Here is a 23,169-nt window from a genome sequence, read left to right as displayed (position 1 = left end):
TACTAGGGTTTGGGATCATGTGGTTGCTCCACTCTCCCAAACCCTAGTTTTGGCCCCAGGGTCCCACAAAGCACCCATCTGTACCTGGCCACAGTTTGCAAACTTATTTGAAATCAGGACATATTCTGCATAAAATGTGAAAATGGTTGTTTTGTGCAGAAAACAGCCTTTTATGTGCAAATAATAATATTTTTACACAGAAACATTATTTCTTATACACAGAATGCTGTTTTCTGCATAGGAAATTTTGTTTTCTGTCCAGATCTATCACTTGTAAATTTTGTGCAGAATAAACCCTGAAATGCAAAGGTGCTCAACAGTACAGTATTCTTCTCATCAGCGTTTCTCAACACTTGAAAAACATCAGTTTTGACTCTTTTCCAAATATTTTCAAATATTATTTTCATCTCTAATTTTTACATCAGTTATAAAATTGATGAATTTAAAAAAAACCAATAATGCCATACAAAATTCTATATTACCAACAAACAAAAGAACTAAAGAAAAAACAGAAGAGAAGAGAAGGTAATCCACCCTTCCTACAACAGAGAACAGAGTTGAGGGCCTAGTGAAGGAAACGAAGCTGCAGGTTCTCAAAGGGACACAGTAGTACCAGCAGATGGGATGAAAGAAGCAAAAGGTGTGGATAAGTAGGCAGTATTGGAAGAAGCCACAGGTAAAATGTAAGACTTCTGGCAATGGTGGTGACAGCTGCAAACAGAGACCTGAAGCCACTGTGGCCTCAGCTGGCCAAAGAAGGAGGAGAAGGAACATGTCCACCTTCATGGCCCAGGTGAGCACTTCTCCCATTTTTATTTTATTTTATTTTGCTAACTCCTCTGCTTCTTAATACCAAATAGTTGGTCCAAACTGTCCACCACAGGGCATAGGACATTGGATTGGAACAGCCTCTGGGTATGGGTCAAAAAGTAAAGACAGCCAGTAACCAGGGTGAAGGGAGCTGGTTAAGTTGCAGTAACGTTATGTTCACCCAGACTTGAGCTACCTTGAGGGGCAAAGCAAACTTCCAGGGCCTGGGGAAAAATCGACTGGGGTCCCAACCCATTCTTGGTGGCCCTGGCAGAATTCGTTCTCAGTTTTATGGTCATGCATCCTTCAGCAGCTTCAGATTGTGCAGGAGCCATTCCTGACAGAAGCTGAGGATTGCAAGACCTCCTATTCAATCCAGAGCAACTGTGGAGGAAATGGTTGTTCACCACTCCAGAGGCAAGTAATCCACTACCCACCATTGCAAGCATCATGCACATCAATTTAAAATGTGTCACTTGTATGTCATATAAGAGAGTGGCAAATATGGTCGGAGGAGGTCCACAGCTGATCATCAGAAGTGGAGAACCTTTGGCCCTCTAGATATTTGGAGCTACAGCTCCCACAGATCATTACCACTAGCTATGCAGGGTGGGTACAAAATATCTGGAGGACAGTTTCCCATGCCTTCCTTAATTCCTATGGAAAGATCTTTTAAGATATAAGATTTCTATATTTGAAGCAGACACATTTCAAATACAGAGGAAAAGGAGCCATTTCTTAATCTCTGCAGTTTGGTTATATATTCCCCCAATGAACAATGCTCATTTTTATTTGTAGTTGTTAAACATCATTTGAGTGCAATTTTCAATCAGAATTGGGTTTTTGAAGATGGGCAAAGCATTTCTCTGATATCAGTATGTCTACAGATCATAATTTCAAAAGAGGCTTCAGATTTAGAAGCCCTGCAGAATTAACTCTTTTGAAGTTTCAGAGCATGAATAATAAAGATAACATTATACAAGCAATGTTGCAAGTCCACTTGACCTGGCATGTGAATCACAGTTAAATGGAACTAGGTATGCATACTTCCCAGGGAAATCTTGATTCATTGGCAACTATCTTTCATTCAGCTCATCCATATTTCTGTAGTGCACTGTGGATTGTAAAGCATCCTGAGTGCAGAAATGTATCAAAGTGGTACATTTTAAAAAATGAAATGAAATAGAAATGAAAATGTATGTATGTGAAACAGCACTTTCCTATGTAGAATGCATCTCTGCTGCAGATGCTTCTGAAAACATAAGGAAACTCTACTTTTGACACTTATGCATGACTGTGTGATGCAATTGAATAGACTGTATGTTAGACTGAACCAAATTCACTATTTTACTTATTCAGTTATCAGTTAAAATATTTATACTACCTTTCTTGTAACCTGAGCTTTAACCTGAGGCAGTTCAAAGCTGTAATAGAAATAATCTATAATTAACAGTTTAATAAAAAATAAAGCACATGGCTGCAAAGAATGTAAGATTTACACAGAAAGCTCAGATTGTGAAGTGGTTAATACTTTCTTACAAAAAAGGTTGTTACTTTTTTAAAATGTCTTCTCAAGTAAATCAGGATTGAGATGAGAATGTCTCAGCTTTTCTTCTGAGGGAGTTTGACATAGGATCATGAATGCCCCCTTTTTCTTCCCATACATGACACACTCTCCACGGACCAAAGAAGACAAAGAATGAGATAATAGACATGGATTTCATTTAAACACAGGGCTATGTAAGAAGGATTGCTGGCTCAAGTGGGCCTCTTGACAAACCCAATAGTTCCTTCAGCATGTCTGCCTCATACTTGCCATCAGATATTTTTGTTCAATAATAAACATGAGATCTTCAATCAATCAATCAATCATTGTTGTTTTCCTATTTTTCCTCACTCCTTGATATGCCTCCAAACAACCTTCTGAGGTTTGGTCCTCCTCCAGCTTGGAATGACTCTGAGTTTCCCTCTGGCTCCACCTAATAAGAATGTTGGTAGCATATGAGGGGGAGTTTTTATCAGGGTTTCCCCAGCACTTCCTCAAAGGATCCCCTTTGATAGTGTCACTGCTGGTGAATTGCATATTTCCTTCTGTTGAACCCAATCCACACTACACCCTAGAAAAGGGAAAGAATAAGACAAGTGGATGCTGCAGTTACTCCTGGTAAGACTCCAAATTCCAGTGATTGGGCAGAGACAGTGTACAGGGAAACTGGGCTCATGAGTTTCTGGGTGTCAGAAGTGCCTCTCCTGTTGGTATGGACATCCCACAGTGTCTGTAATGAACCCCCACCCCCACATGCCAATCCTGCTTACCACCTGGGCATTGTGTTGGCAAAGACGTGATGAACTAGATCTAAATAATTCAGGTAAGCATGCAATTTTAGATTTCTGAATGTGGAAAGCAAAGAAATTTCAGACAAGGAGGGAGATCCTTGCCCTCTTGTCCACCCACCCCATGGAACCCATTCAGGCAATTAGATAGATCAAACTATGGAATATACTCTTTTAAAATAAAGTTAGAATTGTAGCTGCTTCCTTTAATACTAATGCATACTTACTTGCTGTTTTGTATGGAAGATTTTCTTTCATAAATGTAGGAATTTATTCTTAGTGGCTTTCTGGCCAATTGGGACAAACATCACAACCACAAGACATTCTGGGCATCTACCCAAGCACTATATCATCACAAGTAGCAGATACAGGCTGAAAAGAATCAAGGTATCTATAAGGGAATGTTGATGATACCTTAGGTATTTAACTGTGGCAACTGTCATAGAAGATATAAGAGATTTTACCCCTAAATGTCTTGCAGAGCTGTCACATCAATGAAAGATATTTCAGTCTTTCAGTAGGATGAAAAGGGATTCAACATCCCACTCTATACCCAAATTTGTATCAGGTACACTAGGCAACTCTTTGCAGGAATAATTATTGGGGGGGGGGTCTCTTCACTTCTCAGCCAGGGAGCAATCCTGCTAACATTCTGTAAGCCATGTTCATTTCATTTGTTGCCAAGATAATCTTTGGTCTTCTACTTGTAGATCCCACACTCCACTGCTTCTTTCCAGAAAGGTTTTACATCTCTTATGCAAATGCATAATTCACGAGGCTCTAAATGTGAAAAATAAAAGTTGTCACACAGTAGCAGAAGAAACTAAAGCAATACGTTCTCCTCTCACATTAAAATTGCATTAGCTCATACCATGTCTGTCAAAGCACATTTAACTTATATTGAGTGAATGATCATTTCCTCGAGCTAATCTCTAGTGACAAGATCATAGCTTTGCAAATCACCTCCAGCAGTATCTACAGTTCAAACTACCTGGAATGTTCACTTTTTTTTAACTATACCTGTCAACCTGGTGTGGACCAAAAAAACACAAAGCAAAATGATATATCTTGTTCACAAAGTTGTCAAAAAAAGAAAAATCTTTTCAGAGGCTTCCATTTGGAACAACAAAAGACATGATCAGAGGGGGAAATGCTTCCAGAAAACATAATAAAATATAGGGTATGGTAGCATAAAATATGCATAATATGCTATTGTGGCTGTCATTATATAAAATGATTTTTTTTTAATCTTGGGCCTAGACCAGGGTAGGTAAATGTTAGTCCCAGGACCAGACATAGTCCCATGGGTGGTTTTGTGTCTGTAACTGCATCTACACTCTAGAATTAATGAGGTTTGACACTGTTCTAGCTGCCATCGCTCAGTGCAATATAATGTTGGGATTTGTAGTTTTGTGAAATATTTAGCCTTCTCTGAAAGAGAACTCTAGTACCACAACAAACTACAAATCCTGGGGTTCCATAGGATGGAGCCATGACAGTTAAAGTGGTGCATTAACTCTGCAGTGTGGCAGCAGCCTGTGACACCCATCCACCCACACAATTCTTCCCTTTCTTATGGAAGAAAATGATGATGGTGATGATGATGTTGAAATGAGTCTCTTTGAAGCCTCTAGGAATCAACTTTTCATATATTGCAAGAACCACATCCACTACATAAAAAATTTAGGAAAGGATATCCTAAAATGCTATGATATTGCTATTCACCAATGGTTTAAGATACAGGACATACATGGATAGAGGGAAATATGAGCTTTTGGATATCAGTTGCATGAGGACTGAAACACAGAGGGTCCACTAGCCAGAGTAGAAAACGCTGTGCTAGATGAACAAGTGGTCTCATTTATAGGATAGCTTCATACATTCCATGTACTGTTGGGAGGCAGGAACATGGAGAATACTGAGAAAGGAGATGTCAGGTAAGATCATTCCTACTTTTCCCCAGCATGACTGCATCCATGTGCAGAAATAATCCAGTATGACACCACTTTAACTACCATGGCTGAATGATATCAAATTCTGGGAACCATAGTTTTGTGATACATTTAGCCTTCTCCGTCAGAGAGTGCTGATGCCACAACAAACTACAAATCCCAGGATTCCATAAGATGGAGCCATGACAGTTGAAGTGTTGTCAAACTGGATTATTTCTGTAATGTGTATGCAGTCCATGGGTTAATGGATCATACTTAATGACACCATCAGGGGCTATTCCTTATAATACCCCTCATTAATGGCATCCTTTCTAGAAGTACTCATCATGGACCAAATTCACATGTGAACTTCCTTATGCTTACAGGGTAGATTCCTGTTCTCATTCAAGATCTGTGGGACTTGAAGGAAGAGCCTTCACCCCTCTGAACAGCTGTCCTCTGTGGTGTACTATTAAAATTCCATCTCTGGACAGGGTAATATTCTTAGGCACAGTTCCACCTGGAATGTTCACTAGACTCACATGAAAAAGGTGATGTGTTAAATGCTTCTTGTTTATGCCTTGACCATTACTAAGCAAAAAAGGTATTCCTGGTTCTTACATGGAAAATGTTTTGGCTGACTCCTTGGCCTTATGCCTCAGCTCTGATATTGGGCTCTACTCCTAGTTTACCATGGAAAATTTCTTATAGCTCAGCCATGACACTCTCTAATGGTGGGAAGAGGGGTATTGAAGCCAAGATCTGGCATTAGATCTAAAATTATTCTAAGATCAATCAGTAGAGAGCAGCACCTTGAGAATTACAGCAGATGCAACTTGATGGGGTTCATGTTGCAGGAGGGTGAGAAAGATTTTCTTTTAACAAATATGAACTTGATAGAGCTGCTGTCATATGCAAGGAGCTGTCTGGAGCCTGCACACAGCTTGCAGATGACAACAGCTGTGGTAACTTATTCCCTCAGCTAACCTATCCCTTAATAGAGCCTCAAGGGACAACTGCTTTCCCCTTAGGAATTTGCTGTGCAATTGTCATTTCCCACAAGGAGAGGCCAACTCAGGAGCAATTAGTGGAAGTAACACTGCTCCCATATGCCCTACTTATAATAAAGCACACACTATATCATCACAAGTTTCATCAATGTGAGGTTTGGATTGACATAGGAATGTTGCTAGTCCAAGATGTTCCCAGTGATATGTCTGCAAGGGACTTAAGAAGTTGATTCATGGTCAGAAAAAATGACTCATCTAGATTTTGCCTTCTAGTCATAGCAAGCAAGCAAGCAAGCAAAGTATCTCTGTGTGAAAGAAACAAATGTGTGGCACATTTTGACACAGATACTATGAGTCCAGCTTTTGGGCCTGAACAGACAGGCCAAAATAAATCTGCTTCGGATCACTTTGGAGGTATGCTGTTTCAATGATACACACATCTTAAGAGGACAGAAGCTGTGCCAAAGTTGCACTCCAGTCCTTAGGACTGGAGCATGGCTTTGGCATGGCTTCCAGCCTCTTAAGACACATGTATCATTTAAACAGCATACCTCCAAAGTGACCTGAAGAAGCTTTATTTTTGCCTGTCTGTTTGGGCCCAAATCTAAGATGATTCTTTTCTACCACAGTGTGGAAACAGTGGATTTTGGCTATCTGATGAAGTATTTAAGATGTGTTTCCACCTCTATTCAACATGTGCATGTGTAAATAAATACAAATCAGTAATAATAACAATAATAACAAGACCTTTGTTGAAAAACCCTCTAGTCTTACTGTACCAGACTATTATGAGACAGTTCCCAATACTGGTTTGGGTCAAGTATTAGAGCATGTAGTGGCCTCTCAGTTCCATGGGTTCCTGGATGAGACAGATTATCTACATATATTTCAGCCTGGTTGTGGAGCAGAAATGGCTTTGGTTAGCTTGATGGATTGCTTGTTCTGGGAAATGGATGTGGGAGTATGTCCTTGTTGGTTCTGTTGGGTGTCTTGTTAACTTTGGTACCATCAATGACATCCTTTTGGGACACCTCATTGAGAGGACATTTGTAGACATTTTTTATTGTGGTTTCATTCCTTCCTGGAGGGGTGTATTCAGAAGGCAGTGCTGGAGGTTTCTTGATTGACACTTTCACTGGTGGTCTGTGGAGTCCCCCAGAGTTCTGTTTTGTCTGGCATTGAATTAACATACACATGATGGTCTTCAAAAAAGCAGTCCTTTTTTTGTGCTAGTTTCTCCTAGCACAAAAAAAAAGAGGAAGGGAAAGGGGAAAGGAATACAGCACACTTTTAAATCTATCTAGTTATTATTTTAGCCTGAACTTTTGTGGCTAAAAACTCACTTATTCAGATGCACTGCAGAGTTATGGTCTTGTTGCTGCTGCTGTTGCTATAACTGATGATGATGATGATAATAATAATATTCATTTTTTTCCAGTTTCATTTTGTCTTTTTGTGTTTCTCACTACAATGCTCTAGTCTGATGCAAATGTTAAACAGTTCTGTGGGCAGAGACAGGGCACAGCATCCTCATGTTGGATTCCCTAACTCTGCCCCCAGGGGACCATTTTGGCATCTGCCGGTTCACAAACCATGCACCATCATGATGCACCTCTGGCACTGCATCCACATGATGCAGCCCCAAAGGGGCATCATACAGCTGCACCACTGTGGCTATGGTGCCCCTTGGAGGGTACAAAAACGATCTGTTTTTTGCAGCTCCTTTTTGCACTCTCCAGAAGTCAGATCAGGGCCGTGGCCCCAATCCGGCCAGTAAAGGGGCGGTTGCACAGCGCCTCTTTGGGGTGGTCTGTATAGCCCCTGAGTTACAATTCCACATAATGGTGTGGGTATAAACCTTCCCTAACTAATGTTTTTTGCTTCTCAAAAACATATTACAATCACCCCTCCGGTAAATTGCCAATATTCAAGCCCCATTGGTTTGAATGGCATCGAGTGCCAGCGGGCACCTGTGGGTGTGTGCCACGGGAACGCCCCCATTTTGTCCCCCTCCATTTGCCACCCGCAAACAGGTGAAGGACACAGACTTCAAGTCCATGAAAACAGAGGGGTGACTGTACTTTAACTAAATGCACAGGATTTCTTTTGTTCTTTTAAAATCCTTCCTCCTTATATGGGAGTCTGAATCCCATTCAGGCTGAAATGTTATTTCTAACAGCACTCTTGGCAGTTCTTTAGCACACTCCCCTTCTTAATGGTTTGTCCTCCTCTTTATAGCCACTCATCAGGCAGGTGCCCACCTTTTTGCCAGCATGTCCCCGACTGACTCTTCTGAATATTCTATTTTACCAGTGGCTCTCCGCTGATACCTACTCTGCTCATGCAAAGGGAAAAGGAACTACTTGACATTTTCATATTGCAATCCGACTGGAATAGATGTCAGACCCAAGGCAAATTTATGCTATCAGCAACACCAATTATATCACATTTTGTTTTGGTTCACACTGCTCAGAGTGTAGTTGTGTTGTATGCTTTTGCTTGACTCTCTATTCTTTCCCCTTTCATGTATGCGTGTGATTGATTTTACTCTAACTCTTCTTGTTGTGTTACACGAGTGTTCTTAATTTAGATGAAATGTCCAGGTAGATTTATCATCTTTAGAACCCTGCTAGCCTTGTGTCAGTACAGAGAAGATCTGAAACAAATTTTTATTGAATATACTTTCAGGGTATTCATATATTATTATTATTAACCTTCATATAAATGGATGACAGTTCAAACAGTAGGACTGAATAGTAGTTGGTAGGATTCTACCTCATTATTATTTTCTCCTATTCGTTCCCTTTAAGCAGAGAGAAGGTGAGAGAAGTTCATTGATAACTCCACACTGAAGAGACTTCATTTTGAACTATGGTGATCAGATTAGCAACTTGTGAGTTCTGTGACGTGAGCATATTTCACAGATCAAACCACATGGATCTTCTCATCTTGAAAGAACTGAGATCTCAACTGCTGATAACACCACTTTATGGCAGAGCGCTTGCTGACAAAAATGCTCTGCATTAGAAGAGTGTTGAAAAGGCACAGCTGACACTGTTGTGGGGAATAGTGAAATGAAAGGATCAGTAGGCAGAAAGAGCAACATTAAATGTTAATGGTATCAATAATTCATACTTAGTCTGTATTCCATTCAGAACACCACTGAAACAATCTTATTTCAATCAACATGTTCTTATATTGATCATTCAATCATTTCAAAATTACAGCAAACTCCAGTTTGAAATATGCTAAATATTTAAGATATGGTGAGCAAACGGTAAAAACGCATAGCCCTGGGGTTAAATGCAGCTCCCAAATCTGGTTTTGAACCTCTCAATTCTTCTGACAAATCCAGGGAGGTATGTGGCTTGAGTGCTGGACTGGGACTCCAGGACAATAGGGTCCAAATCCTCACTCAGTCATGTAATCTTCCTGGGCAGCCTTAGGCAAGTCAATCTTTCTCTGCCATAGAGAAAGACAATAGCAAACATCCTCTCAATGAATTGTTCCAATAACACTCTACAATAGTGTTGCCATAAGTTGGTTAACTTAATGGCACCTAACAACAGAATCATCCAGACTCTACAGACAGCCCATTTTGTGACAAAAAGGAAAGGAAAGAAGGAGGGAGAGTGAATTGGCTCTCTTGGAAGCTTCTAGGAACAACAATTAACCTTTCAAATATGCTGCAGAAATTAACATTTTTAAAAAATATTATTTAAAAACAGAAATTGAAATTTATAAGCAGAGAACTAAAAAAAGCATAGATTGGGGGTGGGGGTATTGTTTTTCCATTTTACAGTTCTCAGGGAAAATTCATAAGTATCAAGACTATTCCAAATTGAGCCAAAGGGATTTCACATAACACTACTTTAAGTGAGACCATCATTTTCTTCCCAAACCATACCATGCAGAAAACCAAACGGATATGTTGCTGTGGAAAGGAAGCCACCCAATAAGACAACACAGAATTGGAGGAAAAGGCTACAGCACAAAGGGCAGGGTTGGGCCAAAGCATAAGGTCTGGATCTGGAAACATCAATCAACACCCTGGTTTACTGATGTAAGGTTGCTTGGTCACGACTAAGCATCGGGAGACGTAGGGGCAACAGAAATGCCCTCTCGCATATATGCAACCTGTCAGTCGCATATTCCAATAAGCCCCTAGTCACCGGGAGGTGTTCACTCAATGTGGCCCCCGCAATGGCCACACTGACTGCCCTCAGTGCTCCCGGGTCCAATGGACTCCCAATCCAGTGCTACAGAGCCCTGGAAACCCTGCCCACCAGATCCAGGACCTATGCTGCTGCCCTAAAACAAACTTGCGAAAAAATACTTTAGCCAAGGGAGGGAAGGTGGGAGAGGTAATCTAAAATAGCACTGGATGGTGCACGAAGTGGCCTTAAATAGGCCTACCCACCAATAGGGGTCCTGGAAAGAGCAGAGGCACTGCCTCCCAGGCCCCATCCACCAATAGGCTGCATTTGGGGGTCCGAGCCAGCCAATCATGGCCTCTTCCCTTTTGCAATGCAAGCTGGGACATGTAGTACCAGTACCAGGTGTAAAAGAGCTGCCCTTTCCCAGCCCCCAGCAGCCAGTGGTGGGCCTTCCTGCCAGCCCAAAGGCTGCTGGGGCAAGACAGGCTTCTGCAATTGTGGAGGCTAGGGCGCCTTCTGCCCCATCAACAATGCCGGCCCAGTAAATCGGGCAGCATCATTTATGATCCCAGGGTATGACATATTTTTTCTGCTCAATACTAGGTTGACTGCCAAAGTTTATAAGTGGCACAAGGGTTATTACAATGGCCTCATTCCAAATTCACCTTAGGTTTTGAAAATATCATGAAACCACAAAGAAATGTTGTGGTGGAAGGAAATGGGGAATAACATGAACAATATGTTTGACTCTTTTAATCAATGATTGAGAAGATAAATCTAAGATAAATTGAAAATATGCTTGTTAGAAAAGTAGCAATTTGGTCAATGCCATCTTATCCTCTAGGAATTCATGGACTACTGTGAAAAGCAAGCAAAGCAGTGAATTTTGTTTCCTCTGGGAACACTGAAATATAAGGCACTGCTGAAGTGTTTGTGTTTGTTTTGGAAGGAAGGAAGGTTTGTTTTGTTTTGCTTTTTTGCTGATCTATTATTTAATGGCAAATGTTGGTCTCTTCTGCTAAAGGCTGCTTCAGCAGATGAGCTTTAAAAAATGAATTCCATGGTGGACATTATCTGTCAATCATTAAGACACATGGTAAGGCAGCCTTTCCCAACCTAGTTCTCTAGAGGTGATGAACAATATCTCCCTTCTTCTCTTGCTAGCACAGCCAGGTTGTTGCATTCTGATGAATTTATCTTTAAGGTTGAAATCCCAGTAGGGACACATGTGGGCGTATCATCTGACTTGGAGACACTGAAGAAGGAATATATATTCAGATGTTTTGTTGGTCATATAGAAAAGTACAACATCCAAAATCCACAAAACAAAAAGTTATTTCCACTGAGATCCCAAATGTCTCTGTTCTTTGTGAGGTCACAGACCCCTATGTTAGGTAGAGAGCATGGAATCTCTCAAGAGAAGCCTCCACGCTTTTGTATTAGAAAAACATAGGTGCTGTTTTGGTAAAACATGCCAAATGTACAGTCTGCATTCTGCATTTGCGGCTTTGACCTTTGTGAATTTGATTATTCATGAATTTGATTCATCTGTTCTCTCTGGGAATCTCTAGGTCCCCCAGAGTGACTCTATGATCCTTATCCACCCTAAAGTCATGTTGGAGGACTTAGAGATTCCTACATTTCTCTATGCATTTATAAGTCATTGAGTGAAATTCTGTGGTCAGTCTCTGGCAGAAATTGACCATAGAGTTGCACTGGAGGACTTTGAGATTCTGAGAGAGGTTCTCTTAGGTAAAAAAATATCAGTGTTTTTGTTACTTGTCTTTTTTCCACTTTCACGGGAGTCCTGCACACATAATCCCAGGGAATATGAAGGGCCCACTGCAGTCCCTTGTTTGTTTGTTTTTTAAAGAAAGTTTAAACTTTGTTAGAGGTAGAAACCTCAAATAGTAAAGACCCAGTCAATTGGCTTCCTCTTCAGGATTCCCTTGTAGCAGCTAAAATGTGGTATCTTCACATCCAGGACATATATTCAGGGATTGTCATGTTGGCCATATATCAAAGTAAAATAACATCCAAAATCCACAAAGCAGTGATACCTTTATTCAATCAACCATAATGCACAAAATAGATTATGCAAGCTTTTGATGTTCCACTGGCTTCTTTTTCAGGCAAAGGTGTTAAAAATCATAAAGGAGTTAATGCCTCTGCTTGCCTTTTATCTGAAACTCCAAGAAAAGCCACAGCCCTGAGTTCACTGCATCAGATTGCTGCCTGTATACATTTCTGTTGCCATTCAGACATAAAGAGCAAACAACCTTAAAAGAATGGAGTGGGGACTAAGAGCATCATTTTCAGTTTGAGAAGGCAGAAGTCAACACCAGCTCTCTTCTACTCCTAGCAGCGTAAGTAACGAATGAGCTGCCTGCACATCATGGCTTTTTCTTGTAAAATGAAGACTGAACACTATGCCACATGTTTCTTAGAAATAGTTAATTCTAGGTTTTAGGTATTTCTTTACTCAGCCAAAGATCAAAGCAAACCTCTATTACTTTGGAGCCTTCAGAAGATGTACAGCAGACAGTGAACCAGAGCAAAGGCTGCCCAGTAAGAAATTTCTTAAGATGGGAGAAGAGTATGAGATCTTTGGGCATCACAAACCATGGTAGCTTTGGAGCCAAATGAAATATTTCTGTCAGATTTGAATGATTTGCAGGTGAATTGCAAGAAAAGGAAGACACTCTGTCAATCGAAGGGTCTCATCTTCCAATAGAATACCATCTGTGTTAAGCATATCTGAACAGAATGTCCAAATAACCCAGTCTGGCATTTTCATATTTCTTAACCTAAAGTATATGGTAGAAATGACGTATGGAACACTGCAAAGTGACACCGAGAAAAATTGTTTTATGAAACACAAATCAAGCACATTTCTTTATCAAATGCAGCATCTGTCTCTGTATCATTGGTGTGCATTCATTTATTCTTCTGGAAAGCATCTATCCTATGCTGCTACCAGACAGATTATTTGAATAAAAAATAGATGTCAGAATATAGAAGAATATGTTTTAGGCAATGAGCAGTCAGTTTCATTCACATTCTACTTAGATCACAGAAAGGCCTATGGGGGTATTATAAATTATTGCCAATTCTGGATGATGTTTTCATTAATTCCCATCTTCCTGTAATGTAAAATCAATCAGCTTGAAACACTGTAGAACCAGGCCAATTCTGAACACTCCAGAAGAAAAAGAATAAATGAAAAATCTGTCAGTCAAACTTAAGGAGACAAAAAGTAAATAATCTTTGGTCAGTCAGAAACAAGAACAGAACAATTTCATTTTTCTATTTAGCACATGAAATAAGCCATATTCAGTCATTTCTTTGAAGATATGAATGTGAGAAGGAAAAACTGGGACCATAGCCACTGACTCAACTCCTAATGCATCCCTAGTGTTATCCATATACTTTATAAAGCTACATTTTGCCATAGAAGGGAGCCGCCACATGATGGACCACAGACACTAATAGTTGGAAGGAAAAAGGCCACAACTTTATTAAATAACAACATAACAACATAACAATATTGTAGATTTGGATCCAATGCATAAGGTCTGAATCTGTCATCTATCAGTCCCTGATTGATTGATGAACCCATTTGCTTGACCACAGCCAAGCTTCAGGGTGACAAGGGGCTAACCAGTTAACAGCACCCGACGCCCTATGATAATCGGTTGTTCAAATGTTTGAATGCTTGCATGTTCGTATCTCTGCCCCTTGTCACCAGGGGATGTTGAACTGATGTGGCCCCACAATGGCAACACCGCTGCACTCTCAGCACTCCTGTGCCCCCATTAGACTCCCGATCCAGTGCTACACAGCTCTGGAAACCATGCCCAACAGATCCAAGACCTATGCAATCGCCAAGCTCCCCGAAAGTTGTGACAAGATATTTCCCAAGCCCAAACAGAGGGAGGGTGGATGGGGAGAGTCGAGCTAAGAATGGTAGCGAGGCCCTGGCCACGACGCCTTAAAAAGGCTTGCCACCCAATGAGAGGCCAAGAAGGAGTGGGAGTCCCACCCTCTCGGGCATCTAGCCAATCCCGGGGCGGTGCCACAGCTAACGCCACACAATTGGGAGGCACTTCCTGCCCTGGTGCCTTATGGGACTTATAGTCCTGGGACCAGGAGAAAGTGCCTCCCTCTTCCTGCTCCAGCCAGCCAATCACAGGCGAGGAAGACCATGTGTATCATGCCGGGGGCAGGAGCCTTCTGGTAGTCTGGCCGAGAACTGTGGCTCTCTGGGTTCAGCAACCAGCACTGAGTCGGGCGGCCCCATTTCTTCTTTTCGATTTAGATGGACACTTATACACGCCCAAGGTTGCTTTTTAAATAAGTGAATAGTTCCAATTATTCCCGTTGCTGAGACAAAAAATAAAACTAATGAATCATGTACAATGTCACACTACTCTTGAATTTGACCTTCAGCAGTTTGAAGCAATCCTATATTTTATTAGGTTTTTTTTTTTTTCTTACCCTCTTTTCCCCCCTGACATTCATGATGACCTAGTTTAATTTCCTATGGTAAGAGTGATCAGCTTTTCATTGAAAATGCAGCTCCGATTATTTTTTGGAAGACAAGCATAATTCTGAATCTGAAGAGATGATTCATATTTGATGACATAAATGCTGGGTTCTTTATTCTAGAGAAATAGCACAATAGTAACAAATTCAGCTAATCAATTAGTAATCAAATCCTAATAGAGTTCTACAGGTCTGTCTCCCAAGGAGACAGACAAAATGAGATTTCTCCAAATAAGAATTCTGTTCTTCCCAAATGAAATTGAATCCCCAAATTTCTAGTAGTGCAAACTTCAGGCGAGCAGAAATACAGTTTGGTCATCCAAAGGAAAAGGATGGGCAAAGTTAGCAAGGAGATGTTAAAACAGTAGACAGACGAATTTTAGCTGTAAATGATTTTCAATGTTTTATTCTCTGGAATACTAGATATTTGAAGAATGAAGAAAATTTTCATGAGGTGGGGGCAGGCTGAATTCTTATTGGGAAAAATGTGCTTGTTTTAACCCTGCGCATAGCTAATCCCTACAACATATTAGAAAGCTTTCTAATCAATGCAGCTGAGAAGTTTAAGCCATAAATTAGTATATGCATCTGAGAGGCATCCTATAGTCATTTTTTGCCCATTGCTGCTAATGCCAGAGCTACAGTGTTGTAACCCACTCCCAAATGAAAACTAGGAACACCTGCAGGTACAAGTGATAACATGGCAATGTTCCCAGAGTAACAATAGTAACATTGCTCCAACACTCCTGATGAAATATTACATTCCAACTAGGCATGTATTATCATGTGTGTGAGGAAAGCACTAACTAGTACTGTCACAAGTGCACATATATGCATTCATAAGGCACACTGAGGAGCCAGGGTTCAAATCCTGTCTCAGCCATGTAAACCCACTGGGTGACATTAGGTAAGTCACACACTCTGAACCTCAAAGGAAGGCAATGGCAAACCCCCTCTGAACAAATTCTGCCAAGGAAACTCCATGACAGGTTCAGTTTAAGGTTACCATAGGTGAGAAACAACTTGAAAGCACACAACAAGAACAAAGGCACAATGAAGCAACTATGGAGACATCACAGCAATTCTTCTAGCATATATCCCATGGCCACATGGCAGAAAAGGCAGGACTCCTGCAGCCTGAAATTACAGCTTTCTCATAAGACAGAAGTTTGAATCCAGCACATCTGCACAAACACACTATTCTCAGTCACTCCTTTTGCAAGATAGTCAAAAAGGGCCAAACAACAAAGGAAATACTGCCGTTACCTTAAAAATTAGAAGCCACTTCCATGGTCTAACAAGCTTGTAAGGAATGGGAGCTATCTTTTTGCTATGTAGATGACCTCATACACATGGAAGATCAACCAATGAAGCAGGAAATTCATACAGAAAAGCCAAACTTGCCCTTCAATTAGCTTTTTGGGAAAGAACATCATCATGACAGATAAAAGAGGGGTATGAGTCCTGTCACAGAGAAATGTTCAAATACCTTCTCAGAGACAACCCTTACCTTTTTCAGCATTCAGGTAGCAACAACTATACTAGATGCAAAGCAGAGTGGCAGGATTAGTATCCCAAACAAATCCTTTAACCACAGAACAAAGGAGAAAGGGGGCATTTATTTATTTATTCTTTTTACTTATGACCTACATTCCCACATCAGAAGGATGCTAAATGTAGTTAACAATGGCCCAGGACAGACAGTTCCGAAGTGATGTGCCACTGCTGATTTTAGAATTAGGGACTGCACACCAACCACATGGTCCCTAACACGGCACAGCGGCGGCCTAATGGCAGCATCCTGTCCACATGGGCGCCACCATCTCGACGTAAGCGATGCACAGCATATAAACTTGTGACATGCACCTGGCAACCCAAAAAGAACCCGTTTTTCTGGGTTCATTTTGGGGTGGAGCGACGACGGGCAGTTTGGCTGCTGTGGCATCTCTCTGGAGGGAAACAGGCCACTGCCAGCCACCTCTTTTGGGGCGATCTGTCCCAGGCCAATGATAAAATGCAAAATCAAGAAAATCTTGATTAGTAACATAAAAGAAGCATATATACACACACACACATGCATACTACAGTCATCCCTTGGTATTTGCAAACTTGCCATTCACAGTGTCAATCATTCACAGATGGCACATCTATGGGACAAGTCATCCCTCCCTCCCTCCCCTCTTTCTTCCCTCCAGGATTAGTTTTGCCACAACCTTGGAGGGTCCCTTGGAGGGACACTTCTCCAGGCCCCTGCTTTTGGGCTTTCTTCTCCGGCACCAAGGCAGACAGAGCAGCCGCTGCATTTCTCTTTTCTGCTGAGGATAAGGAAGAGAAGGAGCCAGTTTCCCAATGGCACTCAGGGCCTGGCATGCACATGCCCCACCCCACCCCCCTCTACCACAGCCAATAAGCATGCAACACACTCTTTGGCTGTGGCAGAGGGGAGTGGAGTACATGCACGCCAGGAGATACAATGTTGCTGCTGGTGCCAGGAGTGGTCAGGAAACATTCTGGAACAATACAAACATCTGGATTTTAAAAAGAAAGAAAGCAAGAAGGAAAGAACTACAGCAACCAATGCAACCACTAGCATCAGCTGTTCTACATTTGAAAAGGTAATTGTTGCTTTAAAGAGGGCAATGACTGAGAGCTCCAACTTGACTGTGAGCTTCCCATTCTTTTGGCAGATTCAAGAGGAGGAAGGTTGTGTTTTCCATGTGCTGTAGACTGTTTCCTTTAAACTGACTGGTACATTTTGAAGGTTTTCCACAGTATGATGGATTTGTTTCATGAAGCATTTAGCAGAAGACAATCCTCCACTCCATCCCTACTCTTTCTTGTTAAGTGTTTTGCAAAGGTTGTTCAAATGATCATGATCTCTCCCCCCCCCCCCATTTTTGTGCATTAGAAGTGACTTTTTCATCACATACTTCAAACATCTCTTTCAAGACAAAGTTCATATCTTCCCTACCTCTCTTCAAGTGTGAAATAAACAATACATAAAAATGTTGTGCAGCTTATATCTCCCTTTCTCAAAAAGTGCTCCTGTGACATGATGGGTCATGCAGCTGCTTGGTCATCTAACTACAGAAGAATGTTTCTCATTTTTTACAACAGGCATTCTTTCTGCAGACCTAGTGACTATACAGACCACCTCTTTACTGGCCGGAACAGGGCCACAGCAACTGCAAGTCGTGACCCTGATCCAGCCTCCAGAGAGAGCAAAAAGGAGTCACAAAAGTGGCTCCTTTTTGCACCCTCCAAGGGCTGCCATAGGCACTGTGGCATGGCTTTATGATGCCCCTTTGGGGCTGCATCATGTGGATGTAGCACCGGAGGGGATGTCAACATGACACATGCCGTGTAGACTGGCACACACCAAAATGACACCCTGGGAGGCGGTGCTAAGGCATCCAATGTGTAGACACTGCACCCTGGACCTGCCCACAGACCGGCACAAAGTGCCAGTCTGTATAGGCTCTTAAGAGACATAAATGCAGAAAAGGCACACCACTTTTCCATTCATTTTGCCTTGCCATTATCTATTGCAGAAAATTAGTTTCAGCCCTGAGAACCAGCTACATTTGAAATAATCCTTGAGAAACAGGAGGATACACTATTGTCTCTGCTAGCACACTTAATGGTAGATGGGGGCGGGGGGGGGGGGGAACCACAGATCATGAAGTGATATTTGAATCAGTACTATGTTCCCTAGAGGTAGTTGTACTTCTCAGCACTTATAGCTAATGACAGTTCTTTTGTGACATCAGTGTATGCAAAAGTTTTTAAAAAACACAGAAGAAGGGAAAGGAAAGTACAATTACACTATCTTTCTTTTTTTGCCAGTCATCTTCATATAAGTGTAAAATGCCCCTGCAGTGTCATTGTCCAAAAGCATACACAAGAGCATAATTGACCTAGCTTCCCACATTTTCGAGTTGTAAAAGATTGCTATAAATATGAGACAAATAGTCATTTAAGAAGGCATCAAGGGATGGATATTCATTAATATAAATTGTGGATTAAGTAGCAGAAGAGTAGATTTAAACTGTATGTCTGAGAGGAAAGCTTCCTAGTTGAAAAGTATTTCATCTAAAAGGCAATGTTCTGGGAAATTCTATTCTCTCCTTCCTTAAGGACTCTCAAGAAAATATCACAATGATATTGGTAAGGAACAGTTGAAAAACTAATCCCCAGATTCCTAGTGAGATTGGGTTGAGTTGATCCATCATTTATTACATGTAGCAAAAATGGTCATCAGCTTCCTCTGTAATGCACCTTATTCAAATAATAATCCACATTTCCTTCACTCTTATCCCTTATATGTGATGTATCAGTGCTCCAAATGAGTGTTACTATTTAACAAACCAGGCTGTGTGTCTGATTATGCAAATAAAATTAGCAAGTCTAATGTGCCTATTTTTTCAATGTGCAGTCTTGCTCCTATCTGGCACTGGAGGCACCAAGGGAATGGCTTGGGGCAGAAGCCAAATGAATACAGAAATAAGACTAGCCATGCTGAAATTCTGAGTCATGCTCTCTTTTACAAAATGGTGTAATACTGTTGAAGGAAGCTTGTGTACAGAATTGGTGCTTGTGGCCGCTACTCCTGGGGGAAGGTATCCAATGGACTGCTAGCCAATAGCCACACTTGTCTTATATGGCCCAGTGTAGACTATTTAAAGCTGGAAGGTGGGTTTGATGCAGTTAACTCATTGCTGGTTTGATGCAATTAGACCCCTGCCAAGCTTCACTGTTGTGCTCTAGTGAAGACTTTTACTCCATTTAACCCAAATTACTGTCCATGAAAGCAGCCAAATGGCTGATAAGCCAGCTAGTTCTTAAACGAACCCCCAGATAGCAGAGTCAGTGCAAGCAACACAATCTTGGAGAATAAAGGCATTACTAAAAGAGTTGTCAGATGAGTTGTCTAAGATTCAAACTTTCAGATAGGCAGATTGATAAGGCAGTCCAAGGTCAAGTGTTCAAGATAATCAAGATAGTCAGCAGTCTAAGAAGCAAGGGATTGTTCCAAGAATCCACGGGTGCCAGAGACAAAGTCTTTCCTCCAGGAAAGTCAGATAATCACTGGAGAAGAGGCACACATGCACCAGCTGCCTAAATAGGCAGGCAGCAGGCCTTCAGGTATGTCTGATTACAAATGCTTTTCTAATAAAGCCTCAGTGATCTGCGAAGGCCTTCTCTTTCAGCTCAACGCTCCCTGAAGGTAGGCACACTTCCCAGATCCTCTTCTATGTCCATAGTCTCAGCCCCAGGCAGACTGCGTTGCTGAATCTCTGGAGGGGCCACAGACTCTGCTCCAGCAGAGCTAGGGCTAGCCTCAGGCTCCCCAATTACAAGTTCAGGTCCCAGGGGCTCTGGCTCATTCTCTGAGTCCTCCGAGTCGTCCTCCAGGCTGGGCATGACAACTACATTAAAGATAAAGAGTATCTTTTCACCTATTCCATACTTCTTTTTCATTGATGTTCCTGGTACACCATCCTTTTGCTAGGGTGAATGTTTGATAACTAAGCATATTGTCAACTGAGGCTTGAAACAGATGGGACAAAAGGTGAGGCTTCCAGCCATTACAGGATTGTGGCATGAAAATGACATGTCCCCAAAGTGGCCAGAAGCCACTCTGAGGCCATCTAAGACAGCCTGAAACCATCAACAAAAGGAGCAGAAAAATCCACGCTTGCCAGCAGCCTGTTTGAGACCGCAGCGGTAGCCTACTTCAGGAGTGGGCTGTGTGGTTGTGAGGTCCTGGTGTGATTGCAGCATGACTGTGGCTAGAATGGCCAGAGGCTGCTCCTACTGGACCATCCACTTCACCCCTATGCCACAGATTTAATAGTGCAACTAAGGAGGAAATAGGAAATAGAAGTTGATGTTGATTGATCCCCATCATTTGAATGAGCTTCATGTCTATTAGATGCAGTGTCTTGACCATAAAATCATTCTGAGTGCTGAGAATCTCTGATAAGAAGCATCTCAGACAGGCAAGAATATATTCTTACTGTTAAGTCTCATCTAATGACAGATTACTATATCTTTATAAGTGCGTCACTGTAAAGATTCTCAGTATGTCTAATATCTACACCTCCTTTATTTCTGCTCAGTAATGTCAAGGCTTCTTGTATGTAATTTGGAAATATATGACCAGTTTAATGAGGTGATATTTTTATTTTATTCTGAATCACTACTATAGTAATAAGAGTCAAAACTGAAAACAATCCAGGTATCTGTGTACAGTGATAGAGACTTTTTAATTTGTGAACAATCAAAAACTAAAAGACACTTCAAAATGATATATTTCTCTCCATAGTGTAAGCACAACTCTGGAATCAAGGATGTCAAGGAATGAAAAAGATGTCTAATTGGAGTACTTGGAGATGGGAAAAGCCACTTGTGACGGTTACTAAACTGAGAATGATGAAAGCATACAAAAGTAGTACCAAATGTTTAAACAAGCTAAATTGTATTAAATCAGACCTTGGAGACATTGCTTTTTTAGACTATAGCTCCTTGAATACTGTAAACCAGAAAGCCACTGAACCAAGATTTTGTTCCTTCCAAATGTCCAAAACAGGGCTACATCTGAGAAGGCTTGAATTTGTTTTGGGTTGGAGTTTTTTTTTTTAACTGAAACATATGTTGAATTAGACAACACTTGATGTTCTTATCAAAACAAAACCAGCAAGAGAGAAAGTTTCACAACACTCTGGAACAATGACCCTAGTTTAATGTATTCCTTGTGCGCAAAAGTAAGAATGCAGTAACTAGTCCTGTTTGAGCATTCAGTTGCTGATATTACAATCACATGAGATGGCAACAAGTAATGTATTCACATGCATGTTCTATCACAGCATTAATGATGGGCTAGTTTCACTGCCATCTAAGCATGGGGGAATAAGGTCTGAATGGTAGTGGTTTCTGCTGCTGCACATTAAGAGAGACTATGGCGGGCTACAGACCGCCGCCGCCGGTTGCTCCGTGCGGGAGCCGTAGCAGTCACACCGCACGGCTCCCGCGCGGAGCAAAAAAGGAGCTCCAAAATGGAGCTCCGTCTTGCGGCGCCTCTGTGACGTTGCGAGGCGCCACTGGCGCATTCGCGACGTCATAGGTGCCACGACACGTCTGGACGCTATGCGTCCGATACGTAAAGATGGCGGTGCCCGTATGAACAGGGCGCCGCCATCTTGTACATATTCTATACGTACTAGGGTTAGGGGGGTGCGGAAGCACGCCCCTTCCTAACCCTAGTACGTATAGAATACGTACTAAATGGTGGTGTGTAACCCGCCTATGTGTGTATGTCAGCCTTTCCACTTCAGATGTTCAGATTCAACAGGCTCAGTAATGGGGCCAGGCTTTCACAGAGGGACTGACAGCCACAGCACTGCTCTCCCACTCCATTGGTTGTTATCAATAATGTTCAATGTCTTGAGCTTGTTTGGACGTTCTAGCAGGGGATCGCAACTATCATATACCCTTGACCAAAGAATGGTGCGTTCCTTCTATCTGGGATGGTCGTCCTCTTCCACTGAGCATGCAGCTTCGGGAGGGATGCACATGGAGCAGTGAGGGAGGAAGGGGACACCCCCCTAGCCAGCCAGATCAGCTGAATCAACCCTGGCGATCAATGGGGTGACAGATGTCACAGCCAGATCACCCTCACATCCTGTCCTGGACTGCAGCCAGCACACACATACATACACCAATAAGGATGGTCAACAAGGTAATTAGCTATGCAGCTGGAAATAGTCCACAAACCTTGCAGGGAGTGAGAGAAAGAGCAAACCGAAAGCCAAAGCCAAAGTCAGGATAACAGGGATCACAATAGTCAGTCCAGTCCAGGGTCAGGTCAGCCAGAGGCTAGCAATAGTCCAGTCCATTCCGAAGTCAAGAGTCAAGGCAACAAGGAGTCAAGATACAGGGAGCCAGTGCAGGCAGCAATCACAGCAAAGGATCATGCAATAAACTCTGACACCAAGTTAGCATCTCACAGGTGGTTAAGTAGGAGATTCCCTCCTCAGTGCCAGCTGAGGCTTGTTTGCCAATTGTCTCTCAGCAATCCTCCTGGACCTGCGTCTGCCAGCACTTTCAGCCCTGCGCTGCCTAAAGGAGAGAACCTCCAAGCCTGGTTCCTCCCCAGAGTCACCACTAGGCTGCTGTGCCACCAGAGGAATCCCATCAGCACTAGGACCTGGCTGAGCCTCCTCCTCTGGGGCTGGGAGATCAGGGCTGGCTTCTGGCAGAGCAGGATTAACACCTGGTGTAGCCTCAGTTACCTCTTGCACTGGAGGAACCCCATCCCCCTCCTCATCCTCCGAGACCTGCTCTTGGCTGGCCATGACACATCTAGAGATGATTTGAGTT

Source organism: Sceloporus occidentalis, unplaced genomic scaffold (genome assembly GCF_023333645.1).
Source record: "Sceloporus occidentalis isolate IW3139 unplaced genomic scaffold, rSceOcc1.0.p SCAF_5, whole genome shotgun sequence".
NCBI classification, from domain to species: domain Eukaryota; kingdom Metazoa; phylum Chordata; class Lepidosauria; order Squamata; family Phrynosomatidae; genus Sceloporus; species Sceloporus occidentalis.
The sequence above is the reverse complement of the archived record's forward strand: the minus strand, read 5'-3'. Positions refer to the sequence as shown.